At 38.6% G+C, this 16,422-nt stretch overlaps 1 protein-coding gene across 9 annotated transcripts in view; it reads left to right on the top strand.

The window, feature by feature from the left end:
* The window catches only part of ERBIN (erbb2 interacting protein), a 111,739-nt gene that overhangs the window by 18,449 nt on the left and 76,868 nt on the right, over window positions 1-16,422 (top strand). For all 9 annotated transcript variants that reach the window (XM_065661267.1, XM_065661271.1, XM_065661273.1 and 6 more), the window contains one exon: window positions 2,809-2,922. The gene's annotated coding sequence lies outside the window, so the exon portion shown is untranslated. The remainder of the gene's footprint in view (window positions 1-2,808; window positions 2,923-16,422) is intronic.

Here is a 16,422-nt window from a genome sequence, read left to right as displayed (position 1 = left end):
GGTATAATCATAGAATCATAGAATAATTAGGGTTGGAAAGGTCATCTAGTTCCAACCCCCCTGCTGTGGGCAGGGACACCTCACACTAAACTACCCCACCCAAGGCTTCATCCAACCTGGCCTTGAACACTGCCAGGGATGGAGCACTCACAACCTCCCTGGGCAACCCATTCCAGTGCCTCACCACCCTAACAGGGAAGAATTTCCTCCTTATATCCAATCTAAACTCCCCCTGTTTAAGTTTTAACCCGTTACCCCTTGTCCTGTCACTGCAGTCCCTGATGAAGAGTCCCTCCCCAGCATCCCTATAGGCCGCCTTCAGATATCAAAGTAGAGTTTTGCACTGTGATTCCACTAGAAGAGATGCACTAATTTTCACTATTATATATAGTGATCTGCCCATCAGGGGTTTGAGTTGGAATGGATTCTTGGTGTTAATTAGGCAGCATATGTTTTCATTAAAAATTAGGAGTATGTGATAATGAGAAAGCTAGAAGTAGACTGTAGCCTTAGTTCTTCTTAATTTCTAAGTTATTATGTGGTGGGGAAAACGTGCATTAGGGGAAGAAGTGCCAGAGTGAAAGCTTTTATAAACACGTTTAAAGTGGTTATTTTCCAGTTTCTCTCAAACATGTAACTTTCAGGGTCTAACTTAACACTGAGCACTTGTAGCATGTATGCCAGGGCAGTAATTTTTTTAATTAAAGAAAAAGAAGAAACTTTGAGTTCTTGACTTAGGAACAAGAAGGTGGTTAATGGTCATGGGAAATATATTGCAGTTGCGAGGAGTTAAATTGATGCCTATCTTTTGAACTTCTGTAACAACATCTTATTTGTCATCAGGGAGAAAGAGCACTGGGTGAAGAAGTGTTTCAGTCCAGTCCTTAGATAATAACCTTTTGTGTAATGATCTGTGCAATTGTCCACTGTTTAGATAGCCCTACAGTTACTGCATTATTTTTATTTTTCTTGCTACCTGGGGTACAGGGGAAGTGTTGGTGACTGAAGTGATAATGGAGGCTAATGTGGAATTCAAGGCTTGACAGAAGTAGTCACAAACTTGAACACATCATCTGGAGGAGTCAGCATATTCAACATCCACTGTCTACCTATAAGGATGCTATTTTAAACTGAACTGAAAGTTAACCTGTGGAAAATTGCAAGAGAATGGTGAGGGAAGTCAATCAGCTCTTCTCAGAGCTAAGAAAGCTATTTCAGTCTTCATATCATTGAGCAGCAGTTCCTAAATGGGGTGTGTTTGAAGAGAGTTGCTGGCCAGATATTAACCTGATTTAGTATGATAATTATATTAGTATTATCAGTTATGCAGAAATTTTGGCTGTAGTTGGGAAAGCAGTAGGAAAATTTCAAGAGGAAAGTTCCAGAGCCCCCACTGTAAGGGACAGCAATCCAAATTTTTTATTCCCAAGCAAGCCAGGAAAGTAGCAGTGCAATCATCAACCCTGGCATCCTTCAGAGGTTTCACTGTGCTGGTGGTGGCACCATTGGCCTGATACCAGCAGTGTTTTGGAAAAGGTAGCTGAGATGTGTTAAACAATTGGAGGCTTTAGAGTTTGTTGACTCTTACAGAGTGTTCTGGAAGTCGCGGAAACAGTTATTTTAATGACAATTCTGTTGCTGCTCTTTGTCTTAGAAATGTTAGGAATCATAAAAATCAGTTTTACAACTGTATTATTGAATGCCTTATGAAAAGAGTATGCTAATCAGGATCTGATCTCCTGAGAATCTTTATTTCAGGAAAGATTGTAGTTACCAGTTAGAAACCTTAATGTATTAGATTTATTTTATTTATTTATTTTTTTTTTAGTGGGGTGTATTTGTTGTTTTAAAAGCGGATGATAAAACTATTCGTCTGCAATTTACATTCCTCTCCCGTGATTTGGGCATGTTATTTGAACTGGCTTCAACAAATGCTGTCAAGATGAGGCACAAGATGGGTGTCTTCTGTGCACATCTTAGACTTTCTGCATTATTGTCACCTGCTAGCCATGACCATGTAATAAAACCTTCTTTCCTCAACATGTAGAGTATATGGTGGTACTCCACAAAAGCACACCAGGCAGAGTAAACTTCTCAGAAATAGATCCAACTAGTTGTAAGCAGCCCTCTCCACTCTTGCCAATAGCTGTGGCTGCAGACTTTCAATAAAACCTCATGTTAAGCTAAATCAAAGGCAACTGTCAGGTCCAATTAAAATAATTTCAGCTTCTTTAAAGCCTCATCTGTTGCAAGGAGTTGTATTTCCCCATGAGGGCTGTGGGAGTATTGGTGACAGTGTGGGTGGTATAGATTCTCTTTCAGAGAATGGTCTTGAGGCTCACTAGGACAGCAGTGCTTTAAGAGGAAGTCATCCAGTTGAGGTCCCACACACAATTTCTTGTTGGTTTGGTTACATTTTGTTAACCTGATAATTGCATTAAAACTCATTCATGCAAGTAACAGAAAGGGAGCTGTTTTGAACTCAAGCTTGCTAGCAATGCATATGTTTTGGTTTGACTGCTGTAGAAGGAGGAGATGATAATTGGTTCTACCTTTTTTGTGTTTTGGCACACTGCTTTCTCTGTTTGCCTTACTTTGAGATTTGGCAGAGGGCAAAAATGAGTAATTATAGAATGGTGGTTGTAGAATTGTGGAATGGTGGTAAGTTCCATATTACCATTTCTGTGTCTTCTGTGTTTAATTCTAGTGTAAAACAAAGTTAATATGTGGATTTGAAACTGTTTTAGGTTTTGTGCAAGGCCCCTTATACCTGTCATCTTGAAAACACTTCTGAATTCTTTTTCACAGATCCATCTGGATGGTTTAATAAACTCTGTTCTGCGTGCTGGTGAATCTGTGGTCCAAGTGGAGAAACTGATCCAGACTCCTATGGTGTGAATTTGCAGTGGTGGAACAGTTCGGGTAGGTGACCAGATGTATTGAAGATCAGGGAAAAGAAATGTTTAGGTGCACTTACTGTTTCAGTTACCTTACAGTGTTTTAATAATATCTTCTCTCACCCTCACATGTAAGAATGACAGACTTCTATTTTAACTGCTGCATTTATATTACGGTAGCTTGTAGAGAAGATGTGTAAAAACTGTGAGTTGTGGTTGCTTTCTCTCAAGAAGCAGTGGGGATATTTGCTACACTGACATGAGATGGGGGAAAATCCTAATTATTAAAATTATTTGATATTCTGTATGAGGGATTCAGAATGATAGTTTCTGTAGATCCTTGGCTAGAGAGAATTGAACCATTTTCTTTCAAACTTTTGAGATTTCTTGCACAGTTCTCTGACTAGTGAGTGATACTGTGAAGAAATTGTCACAATTTTATCATGTGGATAGGCTGAGACTTTTAATAAGCTATTACTGCCTTATTTACTGCCAAACTAACAATAACAAAGTAGGGAGTTCAGGCAACAGTGCACAGCTTGAGTTTTGAAAAGGTTCTTTTCTTTGTTATGCTATTCATATTGTTCAATAACATTCCCTATTATGTAGAAGGGAATAGGCTGATAAACATGTTTGAATGTTGAGAATAATTTTATGTTGGATTAGCATCTTGTTTTATAATTGTAGTTTCATTTTTGATCTGCTTGTTTTCACATTGAAATGCATATTAAGTCTTACTAAGAGAACTGAAATGGAATGGTTAATCGAAACAGGTTTTTGTCACTTTGCAGTAGTTTGCTCTTATGTCTAGTCCTTTCTTCAGTCCTAACTGTTGGTTCCTTATCAAACCTGAATAATGAGTATTGGGTGAAGAAAATCTCTAGTAGCTAAAAAGAACAGGATGAGGAAGCAAATGCTGGCTTTGTGATAGGTTTGTGCCTGCAACTTGAATAGTTGAGTTGTAAATCATGTTATGATGAAGTATTTGCTGTAGGTATCACAAGAGACCTGGTAAGTGTTCTTCATGTTTTGTGATCCTCTTGGATAGAGGCTTCTTAATGCCAGTTGAGTGTGTTTTCACCTTCACAAAGTTTCTGGAAAAGGTGCTGTAATTTGTCAAGCTGCTAAATTGGCAATGAGCACACTGCTGAATGCATAGATCAACCATGAAGGTAGTGTATTGATGTGTATTTACAGTTACTGAAATACATGGTGAAGATACAGACCATAAATAGGGTCCTTTCCAACCCTAACTATTCGATGATTCTAAGATCATCCAGCTTCAACCCCCCTGCCATGGTCAGGGACACCTCACACTAAACCATCTCACCCAAGGCTTCGTCCAGCCTGGCCTTGAACACTGCCAGGAACGGTGCATTCACAACCTCCCTGGGCAACCTATTCCAGTGCCTCACCACCCTAACAGGAAAGAATTTCCTCCTTATATCCAATCTAAACTTCCCCTGTTTAAGTTTTAACCCATTACCCCTTCTCCTATCACTACAGTCCCTGACGAAGAGTCCCTCCCCAGCATCCTTATAGGCCACCTTCAAATACTGGAAGGCTGCTATGAGATCTCCACGCAGCCTTCTCTTCTTCAGGCAAATGAATTCTTACTGATAATTCTTACTGTATAGCTGAAATATATGACAGAAATTTAAAGGCCAAATATAAAATACTAAAATTAATAATTTGCCAGGTGGTTTTTTTGGTGTTTTTTTTTGTTGTTTGTTTGTTTTGTAATCCATACTCTAATATGTGAATTTGACAAGTCCCCGAAATCTTCACTTGTACAGGGTGTTTGTAGCTCTTTGCAGTGGAGCATGTTTGATCATCTGACCATGCTTAAAGGACGCTGCTTTGAAGCTGCCTGTAATTAGAGTCAGTTAAGGAAAGTCCTATTTCATTGTCTTGCCATCAAGACTTCCACCTGAATAAAGAAAACAGTATCTGCTAAAGAGGACTCCCTATATCTCCTCCCTTCAGTGTTCTCGTGCTTCCTTTATTTCAATGGGTTTTGGACATATTCCAAACTTCTTATATAAGCTTTGGTTTGCATATTTACTCTGTGAGCCCTCTTGGCTGATTCATTTCTCCTTGTAGCAATAAATGCTGGCCCAAATCTCCCCCTTACTAGTTCTGTTAACAAGTTCTGACATGCAGTGCCTGCTCAAATGTATCTGAGGTGGATTAACCTTCATAGGTTAATCTGGTCAGCACAAGATATGTTTTATCTTGGCAATACACTTTGGGAACTCATCATTCTGTCAGGCTGATGTTCACTATAGTGCAGAAGAGGTATGGACAAGCGATTTCGATAGGTGAAAATGACTCTCATGCCTATGGGCATTTCAGTATTGAAATTTGTTAGACCGCGTTGTTGAATGGTGTTTTAGTTTAAAGACTTATGAAGGATGGTAGTTAGTTTATAACTTAATACATGTGCACTGTGTCTAAAACAAGATTAGGTTATCAGATGGTGAGCTTGCATGAAAAGCTTCCTGGTTGTCATATGGCCAAAACTGGATATTCTGAGGAAAACACTGTTCATCCTGACTGCATCTAGGCAAATTTGTTTACTTCTATGCAAAGGCTAGGTGTTTGGAAACTCCCTCTTGCATTGCATAAGCAGTTCTTGAATCACATTTGTCAGCTCAGCAGCTAGCAAATAAATTTTTTTTTATACGGTGCCATAAACATGAATGGTGATTTCAGAAGAGAAGTATGCACAGAATATTTCTATCTTATTTAAATAGCATATGCATTCTGGCTTCCTCTTCTGCTTTCGTCTCTTTTCCAGCTACATTCTTCAGTGGAGATACAGTACTAACTAGAATATGCAAGCAAACTTGCTTTGACAGTTGTTTGGAAGGTCTTGGCCAGTGCAGTTTGCTGGTTCAAGAATGTCTGTGCTTATTCCTTCACTTCAGAACCCTTCAGACATGGGTTCTTTGTCACTCACAGACCTCATTGACTGTTTCCTCCTTTTCTTTTTTTGTTGTTTTCCTCTCTTCCCCTCACCTCAATTTTTTCTTAATGGTGTCACTGTATCTGCTATAATAGGAAAGTATATTTTTGGGTTAATAGGAATAAATGATGACAAGAAAGAAATGCCTAGTAAAATGGTTTATTTCCAATGATGTCTTAAGCAGCTGTGGGGAGCTGTAATGCATGTGCCGTAGTACTCTTCTGCCTAAATACTTTTCTTTTATATGAATTTCAATTGTAAAGAAATCACAAGTTTAATTGTGCAAGTTTATATGATGTACAAATTTCCAGTACTGTTACTATGTCTGGAAGATAGTAGAGCAATGGTGCTGAGAGCTTCACAGCCTGATGTATTACAGAACTCTACATCAGTATGAGAAACACTGGCTGTCACTAAGAGCAGAAAATGGAGCGGGCTAATTTGCAGCTACCCAGTCTGCAATAAATTCAGGCCAAAGAAGCCTTGTACACAAAAGCAGAAAGAATGAGTTGCTTTAAGTATGTAGGGAAGGGGTACTATAGGAAGAGTGCTGTGTATTTCATAGAGTTACTGAATCATAGAATGGTTTGGGTTGGAAGGCACCTTAAAGATCATCAGTAGCTTGATTTTAGAGCAAAAAGAGATGACAGATTTTTCTTTGAAGAGAGTAACTCAAAGTGAACATCAGTTTCAGAGAGGAGAGGTAAATGGAACAGCTAATAAAACACATGCAGAAAGAAAAAAAAAACAAACCTTATTCTGATATAAAACCAAGTTATTGGAAATACTGCTTATCAAAGACTGAGAAATAATTCTAAGGATCTTTGTAAAGAAGGAATTGTTAGCTATTCAGTTTGGAGGAAAAAAAAAAAGGCTTATGGGTGGTCTGCTTAGTATCACTGGTCCTTGGTAGGAAGAATGATGAGTACAGTGGTTGAAATAGCTGCCTGTAATTTAGGAAAGGCAAAGTGAGGGAAAAGAATAATGCTGTTTTGATGAAGTTAGGTAAATATTTAAAGCTATTTTTGAAAACTGAAAAAATCCCCAAACTTGTCAATTGATATTCTTTCTGGTAAGCTGCAGCATAAATAGCTTGCTCTGGACCATCAGCTTGCAGTCATGTGCAGGATGACTAACTCCATAAGCACAGGAAACCTAGTTTTTTTGTGCAGGTGGTCTTGTACTGCTAATACTAAAATAGTCATTAAAAAAGATGATGGATGCAATATTCTTAGAAGTCAGTGTAGAAGGATTTGGAGTTGCACCTGACAGTGAAAGGTGCCAAATAACCAATTGCGTATTTAAAACCTCTTTGTGTTTGATAAAGTATAAATGAGTATGAATTGATTTTGATTGTATGTAATAAATATAAAAGTTTAATCAGCAGCATTTATTTGTTCCTTTTTAAAAAGAGCACTTGGAAACTATTCAGCCAAATCATCTGTATAAAAATTCCTTTTCTACTTCAGTTTTAAAGGGAAATCAGTTAAAGGATGTCTTTCTAGATGCTTAGGAAACAACAAATCTAAAACAGGGTAATGTCACAGTAGTGAGCAGTGTCCATAAACTGGAAGGCTGCTCTAAGGTCTCCCCAAAGCCTGGAGGAGGCTGGACAAGCCCAACTCTCTCAGCTTGTGTTCCTAGGAGAGGGGCTCCAGCCCTCTGATGGTCTTTGTGGCCCTTCTCTGGACTCGCTCCAACAGCTGCTCCACATCCTTCTTGTGGGGGGTGCCCTGAGCTGAATGCAGTACTGCAGGTGGGGTCTTATGAGAGCAGAGTAGAGTAGTGGCAAGAGAATTTGACAGAAGTGGCTCACTCTGCTTCTTGGTCACTCAGGAAATTATGGATTACAATTGTGTAATTAATTTGTTTCAATCTGGTTTTCGGTTAAAGGATTCATGTTTTCTCAGTGTCCAGCTGGAGACTGGTGACGAGTGGTGTCCCTCAGGGGTTGGTGTAGGGATTGATCTTGTTCAATGTCTTTGTTGGTAACATGGACAGTGGGATTGAGTGCACCCTCAGCAAGTTTGCTGATGACACCATTATAAAGAAAAAGTTCTTTACTGTGAGGGTGTTGAGGCACTGGAACAGGTTGCCCAAAGCAGTGGTAAATGCTCCATCCCTGGCACTGTTCAAGGCCAGGCTGGACACACATAGTTTAGTGTGAAGTCTCCCTGACCATGACAGGTGGGTTGGAACTAGATGATCATATGGTCCTTTCCAACCCTAACTATTCTATGATGCTAGTGATTTCCACGTAAGTCATCAAAGCAGGTGATAAGAACAGTTATTGCTGGTATTTGAAATTAAGTTCTGGTTTCATACACACTGAATTCACGTATGCAATCCTGAGAAGTGCTCGTCATCAGGAGCTTTCCTATGAGATGGAAGAGGGTCACTAACACTGTAGTGTTAGAAGGGCGGAGGCAGCAATTTGGGGCTGGCAAGAAGAATTGGAATATTGGAAAAGAGAAAGAAGCAGAAGAATGGTGAGGAGTGGACTGACCAGCAGGACAAGAAATCGATGGAATGGATGAGAAAATGAAAAAGATCAGCCTTTAGGGGCTCTCATCTTTATTGAGGATTTTGTAATTGGAAGGATCACCTGTAGAGCTGTACCAGGTTTCTAGGAAACCTTGGGCTGATAGGAGACTTTAGCAAACAAATCAATTTTTTTGTTTATCCTTTTTTATGTTTTTTCTTATTTTTCTTTTTATTCCCCTACCTCTTTAAGAGAGAAAATTTTGACTGGGGGTAAAGGCTTCTGTTTTAAATTTACCTCCTTTTGAGGCATGTCAGTTGTAGTTTTCTTTAGATGTGCATTTAAAGCAAACAGTAACAGATTAGAGAGAGAAGTCTTACTGTAAAGAGCTATTACCCAGCCATTTTTACATCTGGCAAGATTTAAGACTCATTAGTCTTAAACTAGTGGGTGTTAGATAAATTGGTTAAGCTGTGTCTCAGTGTCTGCTCTTTTGGGTTTAGATACTGGCCTGCCAGGTCTCATTTAAACTGTTGGGAGTATTTCTTTTTAACAGGAGTGCTAATAGCACTACTGTTATCTTACTGCTAGCACTCATTCTGGTCTCTGTTTATAGATCGTGCCGTTCGCATTAATTCTCAGCCCATCCTCTTACTGATGTGAACATCGCATAATTGTTAACTTAAAATGCATTTTTTCTAGATTCATATAGTTTTATGGGAAGACTGGACTATGTGTGTTGCCACAGAGTGCATGCATTAAAACTGTTGAATGATTTTATACGTGACATTAGCAGCCTGTTTCAGTTCTGATCCCTTAATGGAATTAAAATGAAAGCTGCTATCTAGAATGGAATTAGTCTATTAATCTCACTACTGATCTTCATTACTGAGATTTTTCCATATTAGAGAAAAAAAATCTAATGCTTTTTCAGCTGTTAACAAAAATGGCTGAAATGTTAAAAATAAGATTATTTTTTTTTTCTGGTTTCTTATGTCTAGACAGAATATTGCATAGAGATCTCATCTAATGATGTTTAATGAATTTTTCTTCTAAGAATTTAGAATTCCATGATCTTCAGGCAAACAGGTAATTTGATTTATTGCTATGAAAAATTTAGATACAGGCTTGTTTTGTCCAGATCTTGTACTGATTTGTTGGAGACAAGAATTTATCAGATGAAACAGATGTCAGTTTGTTAGGGCTCACACCCAAACTTATAAGGAGCTGTATCTAAAAACCAAAAAAACCCCAAACTTGCATTGTTTGGCTATCAGAGCTAATAATGCATTTCACATATTGCTGGAAGATCCTGTGAACTGGACTGGGCTGGAAAACTGCGGTAAAAGGATTTTGGGAGATGCATAAATATAATTTTTGAAACACACTTGGAGCATGCAGTTTAGTAGTACTTGTATTAATATGTGAAGGGCACATTCCTCCAGGCAGTATATTTCTCCAAGACAGCCCTTCAATGAAGGAGAAATTGTGAATGCAGAGAAACCTACAGGTGATTTGCAGACTACACACAAGCAGTTGTTTCACTTACACTGTGTTAATTTAGATTAAGTATAATAAAAGCCATTCAGAAATGAGGCAAGACACTGCTGCCTTCTACCCAGGGTTGTAAATAACAATTGTGTTCTTGTTTTTCCAGACTCAGAAGTTATCTCTGCGTTGGTTATTTCAAATGAAGTCTGCAGAGGACTTTTTGTTAGGAAGGAAAAGATAGGACTATTTTCAGATCAGATGCATTCAGTGTATTAATATCCTTAAATTTTCTTGTGAGCTGGGGATTAATTACTGTGCAGCTCTGTGACTTCAAATGATAGAAACCTTTATTACCTTAATGGACTGTTTGCCTTTTTTTTCAGTTCAGGTGGCTTGTAGTGTTTCGGTCCTGGTTTGTTTATGTGTGTTAGAAGAGGATTGTTATCCTGTTATGTAGTGAATGTCCAGGGGGATTTTATAGTTCCATTCCATCCGTAAAACAAATCACATCTAGACGAGTATTTGCAGAATGTGAATTGGCTTGCAACAGGGGTTTGGGTAGCTTTAAATTATATAGTGAAAAGTGACAATCTGGTGGCTCCCTCCTATTTGATTCTCAGGCTGGTAGTGAGGAGGTCTGACAGCAAGCCAAGGTTTAATGTTTAGAAATCGGTTCGAACCATGAGATTAAGCAGCATCATTAGTTTTTTTCAAGTGTAATGTGATAATGTCATGGAGAAGTAGATCACACCTCAGTGGCAGATGGTGCATGCCTGTGTGAAGTGTAATAGAGTAAAAATACGTTTTGGTTTGATGTTGTATATGTTTAGTTATAGTAGCTGTCGTGGTTGGTTATGAATTTAATGTTGATTCAAGCAGGAAACTTCCAGTAAGACACCTGTTCAATTGTACAAAGCTAAACTAAGAAGTTTGAATACTGGATGCTTGCCTTGAGAGTGTATCCCTACTTCAGATCAGTGCTAATTCCCCTATTTAATTCCTGTTTTGAATGTAGAAGTGTATTATTCATCCTGGTATTCTCCTTTGTTGTTGTTTAAAGAAAACATTGACATTGAAGAATTGATCTTAACAATGTGCATATGGGGTGAGTTAATGATACACTGTTATGACAGTGAATTGATGTACACAGTAATTGGCAGTTGAAGCTATAAAAAGTATCTGACAGCTTTTACTCTAAACCCACTCAAAACAAGCAACAACACCCTAGTATTTTCATATCACTTTGTATATGAGAGCACAGCTGAGGTTAATTTCATTCGTAGCTATGAATGTTTAGCAGTTTTGCAAGCAAGTTCTCAGATTGCTGATTGTATCTTAAATTAAACTGGTCAGTGATACTTCCTAATTCAACTTTGAAAAGCAGTGAGGAACAAAATAAATGCAGAAGGAAGTAAAAGGTTCATAATAGCAATTGTTAGCTGGAAACTTATGCCTGTACACGTGTCTGGGGAAAAATGGCATCTGATAATAGATTTAAGTGTTGCTCAACTTGCTCTGCTCAACTCTGCCCTGGAAGGAAAGAGAACTCAGGAATTTGCATACCCTAACAATGACTTGGCTGGTAGAGTAAGATCTGTATACAATTATGGCAACTATTTGCTGTTAGTTTCTACTATTTTGGGGAAAAAAGAATTAATTTGAAGTCTCCATTATGCTATACAGTTGTGTTTCTGAAAAATGGAAAATGTAAAAGATTCATCTACCTCCTACTAGCTGTTCTCTAACCTATTTCAGACAACTACTAAGTGATTATTTGTTCTAACAATTAGCATTTTATGCATAATTTCATAAATTCAAATAGGCTCTGGGGAGACCTTATAGCAGTGTTCCAATACCTAAAGTGGTCTGACAAGAAATCTGGAAGGGGACTTTTTATAAGGGCATATAGGAATAGGGCAAGGGGGAATGGTTCTAAGTTGGAAGAGGGTAGATTTAGATTAGATATTAGGAAGAAATTCTTTAGTATGAGGATGAGGAGACAGTGGAACAGGTTACCCAGAGAAGTTGTGGCTGCCCCATCCCTGGCAGTTTTAAGGCCAGGTTGGATGGGGCTTTGAGCACCTGGTCTATGGTTCCTGCCCATAGCAGCGGGGTTGAAACAAGATGTTCTTTAAGGTCCCTTCCAACCCTAACCGTTCTGTGATACTTTGATAAACTCTCAGCTGGTTAGCAGCTCAAACTGTGTTCTAGAATGCCCTGGAGTAGCCAGTAGCAATAAGAAGGTACAGGCACAAGACAAATTCATGCGTTTAGAGTGCCACAAACATTCAGACTGTTAAATTTTCAGTCTGAATTCTGTCTGCGCCTACGTTTCTGCTGCAGCATGTATCTACAGCCTTCTGTACTTTAATAATCTGAAGCAGCTCTATGATCTGATTTTATGCATAAACTGTGACATAACTGACAAAAAAGTGCCTGATACAGGAGGTATATTGAGGGCGTCTCTGTCTACCTAAGCTTTAAATGGAGAGAAATATACCACCTTTATTGTTCTTATTAATGGGATATAAGTAATAGCTTGTTCATCTGCGATGTTGAAAAGCTAGACTTAAATATTGTCCAAGAGGACTTGAATCTCAGGTAATTTATATATTAGGACAGGAGTGCACACTGACAATCTTGGAGCCATTCAGGTGGGTGACTCATCCTGGGACTTGTTTGATTTTCACAAGTCGGTGTACAATTAGAAATTGTGCCAAACATCTTTGCTTTCTCTCATACTTGGTAGCCATACTCACTTCAGTATCTATATCACTACTGTCTTCCTCATACTAAACAGTTAACAGGTTATCTGTGTGAGTCAGCATCTACTTAATGCAATATTTAGCCAATCACTTCTTGCTCATAGAAGTGTGGGTGTTGGGTGACACCAGCATTTTATACACACCCATGGTCCCTGTGAGATAGTGGCGTATTTCTTAAGTACAGTGCAAATAAAATGAGATATGTCCCTCCCTAAAGTATTTAAATATCAAATAAAGAATGTGGGTGTGATGAAGTAGAGAAGGGAAAAGGGTTTACATGTAGGCAGTACGGAAAAAAGGGTAAGGGTCATCGTACTAGTTAATGACATATTTAAATTAGTTCAAATGTGGCCTTTCTAGAAATAGTGGTATACACTCTGGTGTAGTTCGGTGTGTTTGTGACTGGGTTTCATGTTTTTAATTACAAATCTGACTACTGATTAAACTGGTGTATTCCGTCACTTCAGTAATCCTATTATCTTAGTAATTTGTTTCCCAATTTTTCCACATTCCTCTTTCCCATCAACAGTCTCTTTTGTGCTGCTGTGGAAGAAAGCACGCTGAGGTCTGAGCACATTTGTTGTGGCTAACAATAATAAGCCTGAAAAAGCTCTGACCATTTGGAGCTGTCATTGTCTAGGATCTGTAGGCTGATTGGGAACTCTTTTAAGAACAGAGAGGGGGGGAAAGAGGGTGGAAAGGAAGGGTGTTGCAAAGGGTGAGGGCACCAGATCTAAATAGTTTTCTAATGGATTTGCAGCCTCTCCTTTTATCCTGAGCACTCATGTCACATTGTTTGTGGTGTTAATTGTGATGTAGGTATGTTCAGTCTTCTCTAAAGTTGTCAATTCTGTAGTAGCACTAGAAATCTTTGAAATGGCTGAAGCTTGGGGTTTTGTGGTGTGGGGTTTTTTTGGTGTTGGTTTGTTTTTTTTTTTTTTTAATTTTTGTTTTTAATTCCTAGATTGAGTCAAGTTGTATTCCTTTTGTTACCACTAACAACAGCTTCCTCAGGGTTAACTAGACCTCCTTGTGTAGCTTGGCACAGCTACTCCCACGTTAGCACAAACGTCACTTAGAGAAAAGTAGCTTGGTAAAGAATTGTGACAGTGCATGGGATACAGACTGTTGCTGTTCTCAGATGCGCTGGTTGGTCCCTAAGTGTGGTTTGTGAGGTTAAGGTAAGGGGTCCAGGAAGCTGTGTCTGCTTGATTGAAGCCCATAGGTAGTTTTCTGCTGTGCATGGTTTTGCTAGTAGAATTACTAGCAACAGTGTAGTAACAATTTAATCCTCCTAACCTTTAAAACAAAGCAACCTTGTTTTATGGAAATCAATACTTTGCAAGTCTGTGAACATTGGATCTATTTGGGTGAACATATTTGTTACCTCCTGTAAAATAGAAATAATTTCCAATTAAATAGTGATTTCTCTAATTTCATTTCCATCCATTGATATAAGCCATCTTGATTCTAAAAAGGGATCTTCTTGGTACTTTTATTTTCATGGCAGGAAAGGATACTGGAATTACAGTAAGATGAAGCATTGTGTACCATGAATTCATGAATGATTGAATCAATGTGTGATTATTCAGCTGCTTTAGTAAAATTTGGAAAAACAGTATCTCAGAGAGCAATTACATTGAGTAGAAAATTTTTCTAGAGTGAAGGCTTGGACACATGTATCTCCATGGTTCATGAAAAGCACTAAATCTCAACTTGTAGCTTTTGACTTTGATCTAATGTTGAAGTTGGCCCTAGTGTGGTAGTGCTGTTGGTACATTGGACCACATGACCTGGTGAGGTCCTTTCCAACGTCCATCAGTCTGCAATACTAATTACTTGGGACAAACACTGGACAGTGGTGCTATGTGTTGCTACTTTTAGGAGGAATATTGGGTGTAAAGGTAATTAAAAATTGCAATATGATTACTAATCTGGAAGAGCTAGGCCTTCTGATGGTGTTGTAATTGTTTCTGCTTAATGACAATAATATGTTTAATTCCTGTTGTAGAAAAATTTTTCAATGCTTACATGCTAAGGCTTGTGTTTTGAGAAACAGGTATCTTGACGTCTTGTGACTCCTTGCAGTTACAAGAATTGAGAAACACCCCCATCTGACACATGTGCATTATGGCAGTTTTTGACTGGTGAGGTCAAACTTGGCCCCACTGGTCTTTTCTGCACTAACTACACTACTGTAAAGGGGAATTTTTGAATCCCAGGCACTTTTTCTAGATTTAGCTATGTTTGTTTTGTTGCAAAACTGTACTTTGCTCTCAGAACACATATAGGGTGAGAGGTTTTGCAGCTGTACCCACACAAGTGAGAGAAATAATTTTGAAATAGTTTATTTAAAAAAAATTAAGCCAAATTTGCAATCTTCAGTTGTGCCTTGGAGAGACCCTTCTTTGACCAGCTTCCCCAAGGGACAGTAGTCAACATCAAAATTCAGCAGATCTGATTTATCTCCATCTGTACAGATATGGATGTGTTTCTGTAACAGTCTTGTCCAAAAGTTCTATTATGGTACTGTAAGTAATGAACAAAATTTAATTTTGCTAGCCTCTGGGCATTTATTTCAGTTTCAAGATAATTAGAAATATCTTTAATAGAACTGCAGATACTCTGGCAAAACAATGAAAATCTCAATATTAAAATATGATTCATACAGCAAGTTAGCCAGTCAGGGGTTTATAAAAGTGCCTTTTCCATTTCATTGTTTTTAAGTGTACCCATATCCCTTGGCAGAACGCTTGCAAAACTGCATGTCCCCTGCAGTACATCAAATACAGGTTATTTTGGGGCGTGCTGAAAGCAAATGTGAATCTTGTGTGTTCACTGAAAATGTGTCATAAACTGTCCTCTTCCTGCTCTGAAGAATTCTGGTTGCCAGCAGCTGCGACAGCATTGGTAGTAAGAGGTAACAAATCCTCAAGTAGGTCAGTCTTATGCTCTTAAGGTAGTGCATCATAGTTAACATCTTAGACTTGTCCACCCCAAGACCAGTGCGGCTCCCAAAGCTCGTCAGGTTTCTGTCAGTGAGACAATCCATGCAGCAGATTATTTCTTTGCTCTAAACCTCTGGCTTTTGTTCAGACACCAAAGTAACGAGAAACAGGGAGGCATGGTGACAGCATCTGCTTCCAGGGAAAACAGGATGCTCTCTTTCTTGAGAATGGTCTCTGAATCGTTTGTGTCTCCCTGGTTCTTCGCTGTTGTCCCTCCATGTTCCCTATTGTGGGAGACTGTCCAAGATTAACTAAACTGCTTGTGATCTGCAGACCTTCCTACTCTGTGTGAAATGCTTATTTGATTTCAAAAGGTATGCTACCTAGAGATAAATATTTTGCTAGCTGTGTTTATCTTTGTGGATCTTCTATTTCCTCAGTCAAGATCATATGTTACTCTTTTCAAATCTAGCACACTGTAAGGCATTAATTTCTCACCTATGTAGTAGACTGTGTTTGAGTAAGAATCTTGCCAGTCACCACTGACAGTAAAATGTCTTTATTCTTGTTGTTTTAAATAATTATGTGCATCTCTATATGCTCCCCAATGCTTAATAAAAATACTCTGCATATCCTCATTCAGGCAAACCCTGCTTCACTCAGGACAGTGATACTGGTTGTCCATGCAGTTGTACTTCCTTGGTCTGCTTCAGAATCCCTCATCTTCCTCGTCCTTGTTCCAAAAGGGAAAAATACAAGTAATCTTATTGCCCCTAAATTGTTCCTGGTTTACAGGATAGATTTTAGTACTGCAGGATGGGATCTGTTTCTGCATTATATGTGTCTCTGTTATGGATAATCTTAATCAGTC

The sequence above is a fragment of the Lathamus discolor genome, chromosome Z (assembly GCF_037157495.1).
Source record: "Lathamus discolor isolate bLatDis1 chromosome Z, bLatDis1.hap1, whole genome shotgun sequence".
In the NCBI taxonomy this organism is placed as follows: Eukaryota; Metazoa; Chordata; class Aves; order Psittaciformes; family Psittacidae; genus Lathamus; species Lathamus discolor.
This window is presented reverse-complemented; position numbering and strand designations above follow the sequence as displayed.